Source organism: Amyelois transitella, chromosome 19, assembly GCF_032362555.1.
Source record: "Amyelois transitella isolate CPQ chromosome 19, ilAmyTran1.1, whole genome shotgun sequence".
NCBI classification, from domain to species: domain Eukaryota; kingdom Metazoa; phylum Arthropoda; class Insecta; order Lepidoptera; family Pyralidae; genus Amyelois; species Amyelois transitella.
The window spans coordinates 4422713-4436108 of NC_083522.1; the positions used below are offsets into that span (position 1 = coordinate 4422713).

The following is a 13396-nucleotide window of genomic DNA, read 5'->3' on the forward strand; positions in this document are numbered from 1 at the left end:
CGCCGATCCGACTAACCGCGGCGCTACACTGCGCGCGCAAAACGAAAATAATTTCGCGTTTTCGCGCGTTCAAAACAAATACCAACCTCAAATAAACTAATACCTCGAACGTTTGCTTTGATAATATTTTCTATTTTACCATCGTAACTCCAGCTTTTTATCTAGAACATTATCGCATCGTGTAAACATTGAAAATTTGTCTGTTTGATTTTTTCCGTAAATCAAACAAACAGAAGAAGTAGTGATTATTTTAGCTACCTATCAATGAGCCGCTTTATTTTTGTAAACCATCAATAACTCCACGAACCTTTGAGGAAACTAGTGTAAAGTCTGCAAGTGCTAAAATGTGAGTGTTTACAATATTTTATGTATGTACCAAATACTTAGTTAAATAAACCGTGTATACATAAATGACGAAAAATCAGAGAAGCGTGGTTAATGCGATATGACGACTGCAATAAATCATACTTTTCATCTACCGCAAGGCAAACACTCGAGACTGGTTTTGATTTTTCAAAACAAACATTGTATTCATATGAAAATTATGGGTTTTACGTAACATGTTGTTTGTTGATAAAACCAAAATCAGGTAGGTACAGAGTTTGTTATCTCTAAATTTACTATTAAAGTTTGAAAGGTTACTTACAATTAGGTATACATATTTTCTCAATTAATTTTATATGTTAAGGCAATTTAAGGAATCAATTTAATAAAAAGAAACATTACACTAAAATTTTGTATTTTTTGTCTATACTCAGACATTTGTTTGAAATTTAATTATGCAAGGCAGTTTTAAGTTAAATTATGCAATGTAGTATACTTTTACCTAACTTTGCGAACTTAAAATACTTAATCCGTTTGATTGGATTAGGAAACGTTGAATCGTGCGACCCTGAGAACATTGTTAAAATTCATATTCAGTCCGATTTTCATCTTATAGTGAATATTTTATACATAAATACAAGATACGCGCGAAAAACATCCCTTCCTTTGCAGTCGGGTAAAAACTCATCTCAAAGTTGATCATTCTTCTTTTTAGGAGTTGATCCTAGTTGCTGAGTAGGTTGTGTAAGAATTGGTTGACTAGGCTCTGCGTTAGGTAGCTCTAACTATCCAGGTAGGCTGTAACAAAAGACTGAATATTGAAGAATCTCCGAGCTTTGACGGCACAAATCTTTTTCTTTCTGGCATTAGTCCTGGTCCCAGTGGACCTTTTGACCATGGACCCGCATTGGGTAAGTCAGATTTTTACACGAAGTGACTCCTGTCCCGCTTCAGAGTAGGAACTCTGAAGCTCTGGAAGACAGGAGTATTTAACACTACATTTATGTGCCTCCCTTAGTCTTCTTTTACGACATCCATGGATCCTGTCAGTATACTTAATACAGGTAGGTAAATTTTATAGCATAATTTTGACATGTAAAAACAAATAGCATAAAGTGAAAAACCATTAAAAACTCACTCTCCTCTGTTATCTCTAGTTGGTTAAAAAAATGTAAACTATGGCAAAATTCCTTTCCGAAAAGGTGCAAATTTTTAGCGTGAAATATAGGCTAGCATTTTAACCACGAGTAGACATTTTGTTATCAACAGACTGTCTTTGACAGATTTTATACATTGGATTATAGTCGTTAAGCTTAATGGGTTTTGGTGAACAGTATTCACCAGTAATGGCGGCGACACAATTAGTTTATTTCTTATCATTTCATCGTTGAGTTTGTTCCTTGGGGAAGTTGGTGGAGTCTGGGGTCCGGTTTTGACCACGATACAGGAGTTGAGGAGGTCGAACTAGGTCAGGTTATAACACAGATCTACTCCTCTTTGACTTTCATGGCCTGTTAATTAAGTTACAGTTTTCGGGATGTGCGGGTTTCCTTAAGAAGTTTTCCCTCACTGTAATAGCATTACATGTTTTTGTCATATACCCACTTACTCTGTATTATTAGTAGATAATAATAATTATTATGTAAAGTATTATATTAGTGCCGTGTGGCCACCGCCATTACAAAAAAGAATAGGACCACTCCATCTCTTTCCCATGGATATCGTAAAAGGCGACTATGGAATAGGCTTATGTACTTGGGATTTCTCTTTTAGGCGTTGAGCTAGCAACCTGTCACAATTTGAATCTTAATAGTATCATTAAGCTAAACAGCTAAATGTGGCGTTTGAGTCTTTTGATGACTGTTGGGTCGGTCTACCCCACAAGGGATAGTGTATTTATGTTATGTTATGTTTAGTTATTTTTTGCACTATATAATTATATAATAACCATGATTTTCTTGCTACGAGTATAAATATAAATAGTCTGAAGTTAGCTTAACCCCTTCGCCACTCCCCATTTCCCAATTACCCCGAAACTCGCGAAACGTGATATGATATTTGTATATATATATATATATATACCTATACATATCTCTCTCCATATATAAAATTGTTATTAGTACACGATCGCAATGGGATTCGAACCTTAACCACTTGAACATTGTTGCTCTAGATTAGTTAGGATTTTGTCAACTGGCCATTTCGGAAAGAGGTAACCTGCAATTCGATTAAGCAGTTAATAATAAACCACGACAGTGTTAAAAGTTTCATGAAAAGATCCATAATAAAAAATCCAGATTACAGAATATTGATCAAGTACCTATGTACGAGTAACGTAGTCTGAACTGTCTTCATACTGAATTCAAATCGTCCATTGTTCATTATACATTGTTCCATAACAATGTTGTCATTTTCAAACGTGGGACATCTTTCATATGAAAGGAAATATTTTTTGAGCAAAATAGATAGCTTAAATCTCACCACGTTTATATTAATAAAATACGCTGTTGTCGGCGAATTCTACCCTTGGACGAGTGGACGAATCTACTTGGGCTATACAGTCTACATAAATAAGTATGTAGAGCAGAATATTACACAAAAATTGGAAAGGATCTATGCTGTTGTTTTTTTTTTGTATTACGTCAAATCTATATCATCTTAGTATGTTCTCATTTGTATCAGTACCCAAAGTAACTGTAAGCTGGCAATTCAACCTACTTTATAGCATTAAAATATTAAATAAAAACAAGTTAACAATTAATATGCACAATTTACTCGCATATTTGAACCCATTCCAGACGAGCCACTGTAGCTGCCCCAGGTCAGGATGTCCACCTAGGGAGGCCTAGGGTTCCATTTCCAAAAATAACGATACAGTACGTCGTTTTTACCTCGCAAGGGATAAAGACGTGAATATGTACACATTTATATACATGTACATATGAATGTTGTACGTATTTTAAAAGTTATTTTGTAATAAAGACAACGCAGCATATGGTATTTAGGAACCTAATTGAATTTAAAGATTATTATTTCATAACAGAATTTGAAGCGAGGGTTGACGTCAATCGGGCAAATGGCTGTTAATTTATTGCCCAAATTATTTCTCGTAACATGGAAAATTTTGGTAATGGTTGGAGAAAGGGGAATCAATTATTTTTCTTATAAATACTTGATACCAAAGTACCTACAGATGTACACATAATTTAAGTGAATAACAACAGCTCGAATGTAACTAAAATTGTGAATTCTTAATCGTCATAAGATTTGAACACACAACTCTATAGTGAATTCTCGATCGTCTTTTAGCTGTTGATTGCAGAGCTTGGGATCCGCTTAGGCAAAGAACATAACACCTAAAGAATCTGATAAAATTTCAAAGTCTGTAAATAAATCCACCCTTGGAATTTTTTATTACTTCCTCGAACTACTTTGGTTCTAAACTCTTCTATGAAATCAACATGGAGAAAGGCATGGTAATTGTTGTCTGACATTTTGTTGAAAACCAAATACTTACATCCATACTGATCTGGTATCAAAGAAAAACATAGTGTGTAAAACCCAATTCTATCAAAAACATTCTGTAAAAACCAACCAAATCTCGATGAAGCTGCATATAAAGTAATGAAATCTGGACAAAGTGAGTGAGTGTCATTAATGCGAAACTTTGCTTTTACTTAACTTTGGCACTCAATGGCGTAGAGACTTGAAATTTCGGATTTTACGTATGTGATGACAAATAATTCAGTGTTGTGGTCTTATCCAGTGGTTCTCAAATGGGGGCCTGAAAATGCGGCGAAATGTTTCCAGTAAAGGATGGTACGGCACTGTTTGGGTCGCGCCCCCCATATTATTATGAATTATTATTTTAGACGTTATTTTGTCATAATCTCTGATATTCAATTTAACTATCCAACTTATCGAAGCTCAAGTCTTGAGACTGTTGGCTTTACGTAACTCTTAACGGATAAAACATGAAAGCTTTTATATAAACATCAAATCAAAACACTGTTGGGATAAAGTTTACCTTGCAAAGGATAAAGATGTGATTCTATTATACATGCACACTATTTTTTAAATATTATCATTTCATTCATATGAATCGGATTATAATAAAACAATTGACGGCCTCTGTGGCTCAGCGGTAGTACGCTTGTCTGTGACACCGGAGGTCCCGGGTTCGAATCCCGGTCAAGGCATGATGAGAAAAGAACTTTTTCTGATTGTCCTGGGTCTTGGATGTTTATCTATATAAGTATTTATTATAAAATATAGTATCGTTGAGTTAGTATCTCGTAACACAAGTTTCGAACTTACTTCGAGGCTAACTCAATCAGTGTAATTTGTCCCGTATATATTTATATATTTATATTTATAATAACCCTGGAAAAATCGAGTTATCTCTCTACTCAAATTATGTATCAAAACCGTGATCTATGGCCATATAAGTCAAATCATAGTCTATGGATCCGTTAGTGTAGTGTGTGCAATAGATAATATAATGATATCCGCTCAATCATAACTTTATTGCTTTTTCCATATATAGATCACCTTGTATAAACGTGTGATAATATAGGTTGAGAATCAACGAAATTGCGAAGGGTTAACGACAAAGGAACTTGAATTCGTTTAGTATTATTCGTTTTTTATTTGACAATCAAATGAGAATGCAAAAGTTTATTTGTCAGAAAAATTAAAAACTATCGCTTAAGTTTTGAAAATAAGATACGGTACATCCGTATCTTAATCTCAAAACTGTTTTGCCATGGGTTTAATAAACATTTTATTAATTAGTGCTTATATTACAAGTATTAGTCATTTCGAGACTTTTAGCTCTGTCTTCTCTGTCAGGGATAAAGACGGGATTAAATGTACGTATGTAATAATTGTTTAATCACTGTTATGCAAATCAATTGTTCACGTTCATAAAAGCTCTCCACGAATCAGTGAGGTTCACTCGAAAGGTCTTCACTTCGTAATTAATGGAAACAATTATCCGTTGTAAGATTATTAATATCATTAATCTACTCAAATTACTTTAATCCATACAAAGTGGGCTCTTTTGCTTCACTCGTTGTTTTACTTAAGTAAGTAAGTCTATCTAGGGAATAAGAATTAAGAACTTAATATTTCTATAAAATATACACTAATTTTAATATAATTAATGCGGTAGTTTAACTATCAGTTGTGTTTTAACGTTTAACTACTGATCTAATTTAGATAAAATTTTAAAAGAATATAGTTGATAATTAAGATCCGATATAAAAACGGGCTATACTGAGGTAGCAAACACGCAGAAAAAAATTAGTTATTATTGTCCCAACTAATATAATAAATGCGATAGTAAGTTTGTTTGTTTTTAACCTCTCCACGTGTTATCTACTTAAACAATCTTCATTAAATTTCACGTATTATAAAGAGTCGTGAGAAGGATGTAGGCTATCTTTTATACCGGGTAAAAATTTGAGGTAAGTAGTAGTTGGATTTGCAAAAACCTGTATTCTTTTGTAGGAAGCGCAAAATCGCGCGGGCGGAGCTGCGGTTAAAAACTAGAGTGCAAAACATTTGGAAAAGTTCCGTGTGACAATGTAATGAAAATAAGGCATAATCGTATCTACGAGCAATGTATGTATAATGTTTATCTGCCTACCTAATTAGATCAACAAATTCTGCATACATTCTCTTAAACACACAGTTAAGCTATTATTATGCAATACAAATATTTGCATTTTCTAAAGCCACATTTTGAACATGTACAATTATTATCCATGAAAATTCAGGTATTTGGGTTGTAATTCGATATTCTTTAATCAGTTGTGGTTATTAATATGTGAAATAATCAGTGAAGAAATTTAATATTACTACAGACTAAACTGACACGTGTTCATTGATTAACAATTATTGTGTATACATTATTTAAATTATTATTATCAGGAAAAGGGATTCGGGATCCATCTTTTAGGCGATGGGCCGGATATTTGACCAGCTAAGCGTGACCTTTTAGTCTTTTCAAAACTATTGGCTCTGTCTATCACTATGTATAATCTCGTTTTGGGATAAACACGTGATTTTATATGTTGTACACCAATTGTATTTATTACTTTTGGTTGGAATTGATTTGTTTATGTAATGAGGTGGTTTAGAGGTGGATTGAATGAAGATTAACGAAAAGTATAAAACAGATGTGATTGTAAGAGTTGAGTGAAATTATATAACCTTGCCAAAGTGAGTCGTTGAGGCGCTAGTCAAAAGATACTTACTCTCTTACTTGGAAAACATTAATAATTATCTGCGAATAAGAAAAAAAATTATATAAATATTTATGTTATTGTTGTTGTGTTGTTGGCATTATGTCGTGTGGTTCGCGGCACCAATAAAAAATAATCGTAAAAGTAAAATGGCTTATGAAATTGGGATATTTTTAAATCCCAATTTCACCTTGCCTTTTTAAGACTATTGGCTCTGTCTACCCCGCAATGGATATTGAAGTGATTATATGTATGTTTCCAGCATTGGGAATCGTACTTCATAATTTGAAGAACTCGGATGAAGTATCATGATTTTTCAGTTGTGTCCAGATTCCTACAAATACTTGCAAAATTTAAAACAAATTAAATAAAGGTATTTCGTCTTGATGTTTTTATTTTGCGTTTCTTCATTAATAAGTACAATCACGTCTGTATCAATTGCGGGGTAGACAGAGCCAATAAGTCTTGAAAAGACTGAAAGGCAAATCGAGATTTTTAGTTTTTTTAAAGGAGAAATATGAAGATGTTAAAAAATCTATTCGATCATCTCATAATTTCCAAAAATGCATTAACAGGAACGATAGCTACAGAAATCGTGTCTTTAAAGATATGAATCATTGTAAAACCATAAATCAAGGAGACAAATTTATTTTACTTCAATCGTTCTTATTGGATCGTTACTGGTACGTGATTACAAAATATTGATTTTGGATTTGTATTTCATGTCCAATGTCCATTGTTCTCGACGGTAACACAGAACGATTGACGTCTGTGTCTACTTTCAAAATATTGATGAAACATCTTTTTTAAATAATAATTTCCTTGTCAATAATAACTTTGACGACAAAATATGGGATGCTCAAGCGGGATTTCGAAAGGGAATGGGATGTACGGATCAGGTCTTTTCATTGCGATGCATAGCCGAACGAGAGTTAATCATTAAGTATCACTAAGTATTTATGAACTAACAAAAATATCATATAAATTAGGAATAAAAAATAAATTAATAAAAAAAACACCTTCCATCAAAAAATATGTAAAAAAATATACCTCGTTACAGATCGATACAAAGCGCCAGTGTTTTCAACTTGTAACAGGCAGACTGTTATCACGACAACTCACTCATCACTCAAACAGATGCAATATGCGTATGTGATTAGCACAATAAGGATTACGGATAGCCTCAAGTATTAAACACGGGCTAAATAAACAAAATACAAATAAACATGCCAATCTAGGCTTGAAGGCCGGCAAAGAAATCGTATTTTTATCAGTAATGTGTTTCTCATCAAAATGTTAGAAATAGACGCCGTGGTAACCAATAAATAAACGACTAAAAGAAATGTTCGCTTTGAAGTTTTCATAATTACTTATATAAATTTTACTTTTAATGTTAACTATTTAGAGTGTTAGAGATTTCAATGCTGATTTTAATAGGAAAATCTTACAAAGAAACTGTTTTAGGTGGGTTTTATGCACATAGAAAGAATTTAAAATCACGCTTTTTTCGCAGACAAAATCATCTAGGGTCAGGTCAAAAGTACCCGAAACCGCCGAGCTTGTATGAAGAGAGTTATGAATGTGGATGAAGCGAAGGAAGTATGCAGAGATCGTGGCAAGTGGAAAGAGGTAGTCTCTGCCTACCCCTTCGGGAAAGAGGCGTGTTTTTATGTATGTATGTAAAATCATCTATGCATTCCCTTTTTAACCGCCTTCAAATAAAATGTTTGTCCGCGATTATCTCTTGTTTTCGCTGAACCAATTTTGACGCGGTTTTCGGAGAAGTCTTTGTTACACTAACGAGAAGGTTTTAGAAATTTAACCGACTTCAAAAAAGGGGGACATCAATTAGAGGCGGCGATCTTTCTATTTTACAAAAGTTATTCTTTCACATCACATCATTCTCTTATCACGCTATTTCTATTATTAGATACAAAAGTTACTCAAGACTACTTAAGGAGTCAATTTACCTACATAGGTATCTATTGCCACGAATGGCATGTGCTTTTTTGTACTTTATGAAAATTAGTTTTATTTTGGTTTTTATTTGCTTATAAAATAAAGATTAAATTTAATACATTTCAAATAGCGAATCAACTTTTTATAATGACTTTATACCTAGGTGGTTCATTGTAGGATACTTGTAATCCCTTTAAACAAATGGTGACTAAATTTTAGGGTTTAAATTAACTTTGATATCAGGTGTTCGTACATTGGTTGAATTATTAGCACTATTAATTATGCTGTGCTTAAATTAAGCGCTGCTAAAACTTTGACGTGCTGTTCATTTAACGCTTTATTTTACTAAATAATGATGACCTCTGTGGCGCAGCGGTAGTACGCTTGTCTGCGACACCAGAGGTCCCGGGTTTGAATCCCGGCCAGGGCATGATGAGAAAAGAACTTTTTCTGATTGGTCTGGGTCTTGGATGTTTATCTATATAACTATTTATTATAAAATATAGTATCGTTGAGTTAGTATCTCGTAACACAAGTCTCGAACTTACTTCGAGGCTAATTGAATCTGTGTAATTGTCCCGTATATATTAAAAAAAAAGACCTAAAATGATATTCAAAATGATATCCCTATTTCGGGATTTCGGCACTCATAATAAATAATATAGTTGTCGGTGAATTCGACAAGGACTAAAGCTTAGACAGGTTGATCTTCCGGCTATAATTTTTTATCCTTCACCTTAACAGCCTATAAAAGTTCACTGCCGGACAAAGGTGTCCCCAGAAATGGGGGGATTTTATCCATAGTCACTACGCAGGGGCAGGCAAGTTGTTCAACGCAGTATCTATTGATTCTTGTCTGTGTTATCATATCAGCGTAAGAACTGCTACCCACCTCCCGCTCAATCCATCAATCGACTCTTTGGATGACCCACAGGAAGACATGAGGTGATGCTACTCTGCTGGCACCACACGGCTAATATTATATTAAAATTTTCATAGATACGTAAGATGACGCATCTTTCCCGGAGCGGAGAGTTGGACAGATACTACAAACGACCTTTCACTTGCCCCAATCCTTGCCTAATGGGACTAGTGGGACGGCCTTGTCTTGCAATTTTCATCTCATTATTTTGTCGAATACAATTTACAGTAGGCACTAAGTTAGGAATATAATAGAACACAGTTGACAGTGAGGAATCCGCTTCCCAGTTTTGTGTTTCTCTTGAGAAGTACAACATTATATTGTTCTTGCGATTGTGATTGAGTTGTCAAGAAATACAATGGCAATAAAATACAATGCACCGAAGTGTACCCATGTAATTCACAGGTGATCCAATTATGTCACGTCTGTTCCCTTTGTAAAGATTTCGTGTGTAAAGTAGAGTATAGTATAGTATATAAGTAGAGTAAAGAGAGGAAACAACTATGTAGCGGGTATTAGCTTCTTTTAAGGCACGATGTAATATACGTACAAAGTTTAAAGTCTTTATTCCTCACGGGGTTTATTCCTCACTCACAGAACCAACAGTCTCGAAAATAAAAGGTCATGATTAGTTGGATTGAGATTCAGAAAGTGGTAGATTACCAGGCCATCGCCTTAAGGAAAATTCACAAGTTTATAATTGATCGGAAATAATTAACAAAAATTGGCATAGGTATTCATAGTTATTATACATTTTTACATGTGTATCTGTGTGTTATACTAAACGGATTTCCTGAAATCTGACAAGAGGTGGAGGTTTTGACGAGGAAAGATAAGACATGCCTATTCGACGGTCGTGGTCGTTGGTCACTATAATGGCTTTTCAAGCGCGGGGCACCACTCGGTCCCGATTATACGAGTAACTTTGATCGGTTTGGAAGGTGGTTAAAATTAGGTTATATTTTTATTTGAACATAGTATCTTTAACATACATACATATAGTGATGTTTTTATACCTTACGGGACAGATACAGCCAACAGTAAGACTGTAAGGCCACGTTCAGGTGTATACTCGTAGCATTGAGATTCAATAGTGACAGGTTGCTAGCTCATGGCCTAAAACAAGAATTCCAAGAATTTAAGAGTTGTTAACGTCATTTCAATAATATGTATGAATATTACTTACTTATAGTATACCACGCAGCTTGGAACTTCGGATTCTTTACGACTGGCTCAATGGGCTTCACTGCTCTGTGCAGCCAAACTTTTAATATTTGACAAAGATATTAAACACGAATGAAAATTTCCAAATAAATTTTAAACCTCTACAGAAAATTTCTCAATTTAAGTTGATTAAATTAATTTTGGAAATAACGATGCTCGGTATCTAACCGGGATAATACCTAGTTCAACACGATTAGGTATTCAATTTCCAAAAGTTGTAATCTTCAGACCTATTACAAACGACCCAACTAACTTATTATTAACTTGTTACTAGGCGTGGCAACTTATTTATTTTTTCGTACATTGTGGTCTAAAAGGATCTTGGCTTCTCCTCACGAAATAGTTTGAGGTAGACAGAGCCAATAGTAGAGCCAGGTTTAGCTGAATGTCTTGATGATAGAAATAAATTTTAGTGGAACAAACTTGAAATCCTGTGCTTGAAATCCTATCCGAACTCAAAACTGGGTCATGAAGTTTTGCTGAGAAATACTAAATGGAGGCATTCCACAGTTCTAGAATAATGGTAAAAATAAATTTCGATGGCATTTTTGTAGATTCATCTTTACTTTGACTGATCGAAAGCGCTGCATTCAGCATTTTTCTTCAAAGCTGATTATTATATACCCTTGCGTTGCTGAGTATCTGAGAGTGAGCCGTCATAGGGATAACAAACTCTTTATATATGTTTCTGCTCTTAGAGGGCGGATTATATAAAATTTCCAGGGTAAGGGGAATAGTCCTTAAGTGCCAGTGCATATTATAGTTGTATAGTTTATTTTACCCTTATGTTGATACTCTAACCTTAGATCAGATAACAATAGGTCGTTCAGTGAATGTACTCCCTTTTGCAAGAGAACGTGAGTTAATATCTTAAAATCAAACAGTAAAATTTAATATTAATAACCACTACTTTACCTCCTGAGTGTATTTGTAGCAAAGCCCGAAGTTTTGGGAAGAATAGTGAACAGAAAATAGCCCTGTTCATACAAACTAAAACCATACGGTCAAGTTTTTCAGTTGGCAGATTTCGGCCTCTCCAGCTATAAAATATCCATCTGGTGATTGTGAACTCGTGATGATGACGATGTTATATCAATATGTAGAAGGTATCATTTACTAACACTGCTGTGTTCACATCGTACTTTGTAATGGTTGGCGCCAGACGTATACAATATAATATACTCACCACTGACCAGACCACGTTGATTTACATGCATATATACCCCGACCTTGTCCGTGCGAAACAAGGACATCAATTTTAATCGTTTATTCATTCATTCTGTACAATGTTTCATTGAAATTCATTGCAAATTAACATCGAGCTCGTTTCTATCTTTCATAAATGTGCTTATTTATATTGGTTCTCTGAAACGACTTTTTGAGGTTGAAATACATGACTGTTTCAATGAATGTTTATTGAGATGAGAGTTCAGATTTTAAGAGAGCTCAATTCTAAATAAATAAACACACAAATTATGTATTTTTCTTTTTTTAACATTTATATTCTTTCTTTTATAACTTATCACCACTAAAAATAATGATGTTTAGGTATTTAAAGAATTGTTTGTGTTCCTTGGTTTTTAGTAACTGTGCCAGCGTGCATAGGTTTCAAAATAAATTTTGTGAATCATATTTTTGATTTCCTTAAAACCAAAAATACTAAACAAAATCTATATACGTACATAACAGACGGACAAGAAAAGCTTAATCGAAACTACTAAACACAATAAGCAATGTGGAATTTAGCATATATTTTTATTGGAGAATGTTGGGAGACACTAAGAGAGGATTTTTCGAAATTCCCGCGGGAACGGAAACTACCGGGATTTTTTCATATAGGCGGGCGGAGTCACGGGCGTCCTCTAGTCGAATATAATTGGAATAAATAGACTAAAAAAATGAAAGTTTCTATTCCCCGTTGCAATGAAAAATACGATCTAATATGTTCAGCTATTTGCCATTTGAAACCACTGGGTCGCCATCGCCCCGCCGGCCTCCATCGCGTTTTCCAATATTTCAACAGTTCGCCGCTGCCCCAATCAAATTGCTACTTTAGTTAACATGAGGAATAAAAAGAAATGTATTTTAAAAGTGTGTCGTCTAGTTTGTGTATCTTTGATGTTAAAAATTGTATTTTTATTCACAAAGAAAATATCTGACTTTCCATCCATAGATACTGCAGGGGATATAGACGTGATTATTAAGCTAAATGTGGCCTTGTGATTATTGGCTTGGTTTTCCTGTAACGAATAAAGATGTAGATACAATTGGCCAAATTTACCATACCTTCATTCGTTCATATAATCACGTATTTATCCCTTAAGGGAAGACAGAGCCAGCAGTCTTAAGAATCTGACAAGCCAGGTTCAGCTGTTAAGTTTAATGATAGATTTAAATAGTGACAGGTTTAGTGCTAGCCCATCGCCTAAAAAAAGAGAAGCAAGTTATAAGCCTATTCGAAAAGGCGACTAAGGCATTTTACGACTTTTATCACACCTAATGGCGATGATAAAAAATTACGTTTCATTGATGGCTGAAATTGTACGTGTATCTATCAGCATTATTTTCATGAATATTGATGAGGTTGAGCTATTTCTGTATACTTGATTGGTTTACAAGTAGAATTAATTTCATATCCAAGACTAAATCAGTATTTTGATACCTATAAGTGTTTCCATTTCCCTTAAATATCTTATTGATATATGTATGTATGTTTTAT

The 13396-nt window shown here is 34.1% G+C and overlaps 1 protein-coding gene across 1 annotated transcript in view; it reads left to right on the top strand.

The window, feature by feature from the left end:
* Positions 1-13396, top strand: part of LOC106132709 (G-protein coupled receptor dmsr-1) — a 29705-nt gene continuing 16309 nt past the window's right edge. Inside the window, exon 1 of the mRNA XM_013332217.2 lies at positions 1-346. The gene's annotated coding sequence lies outside the window, so the exon portion shown is untranslated. The remainder of the gene's footprint in view (positions 347-13396) is intronic.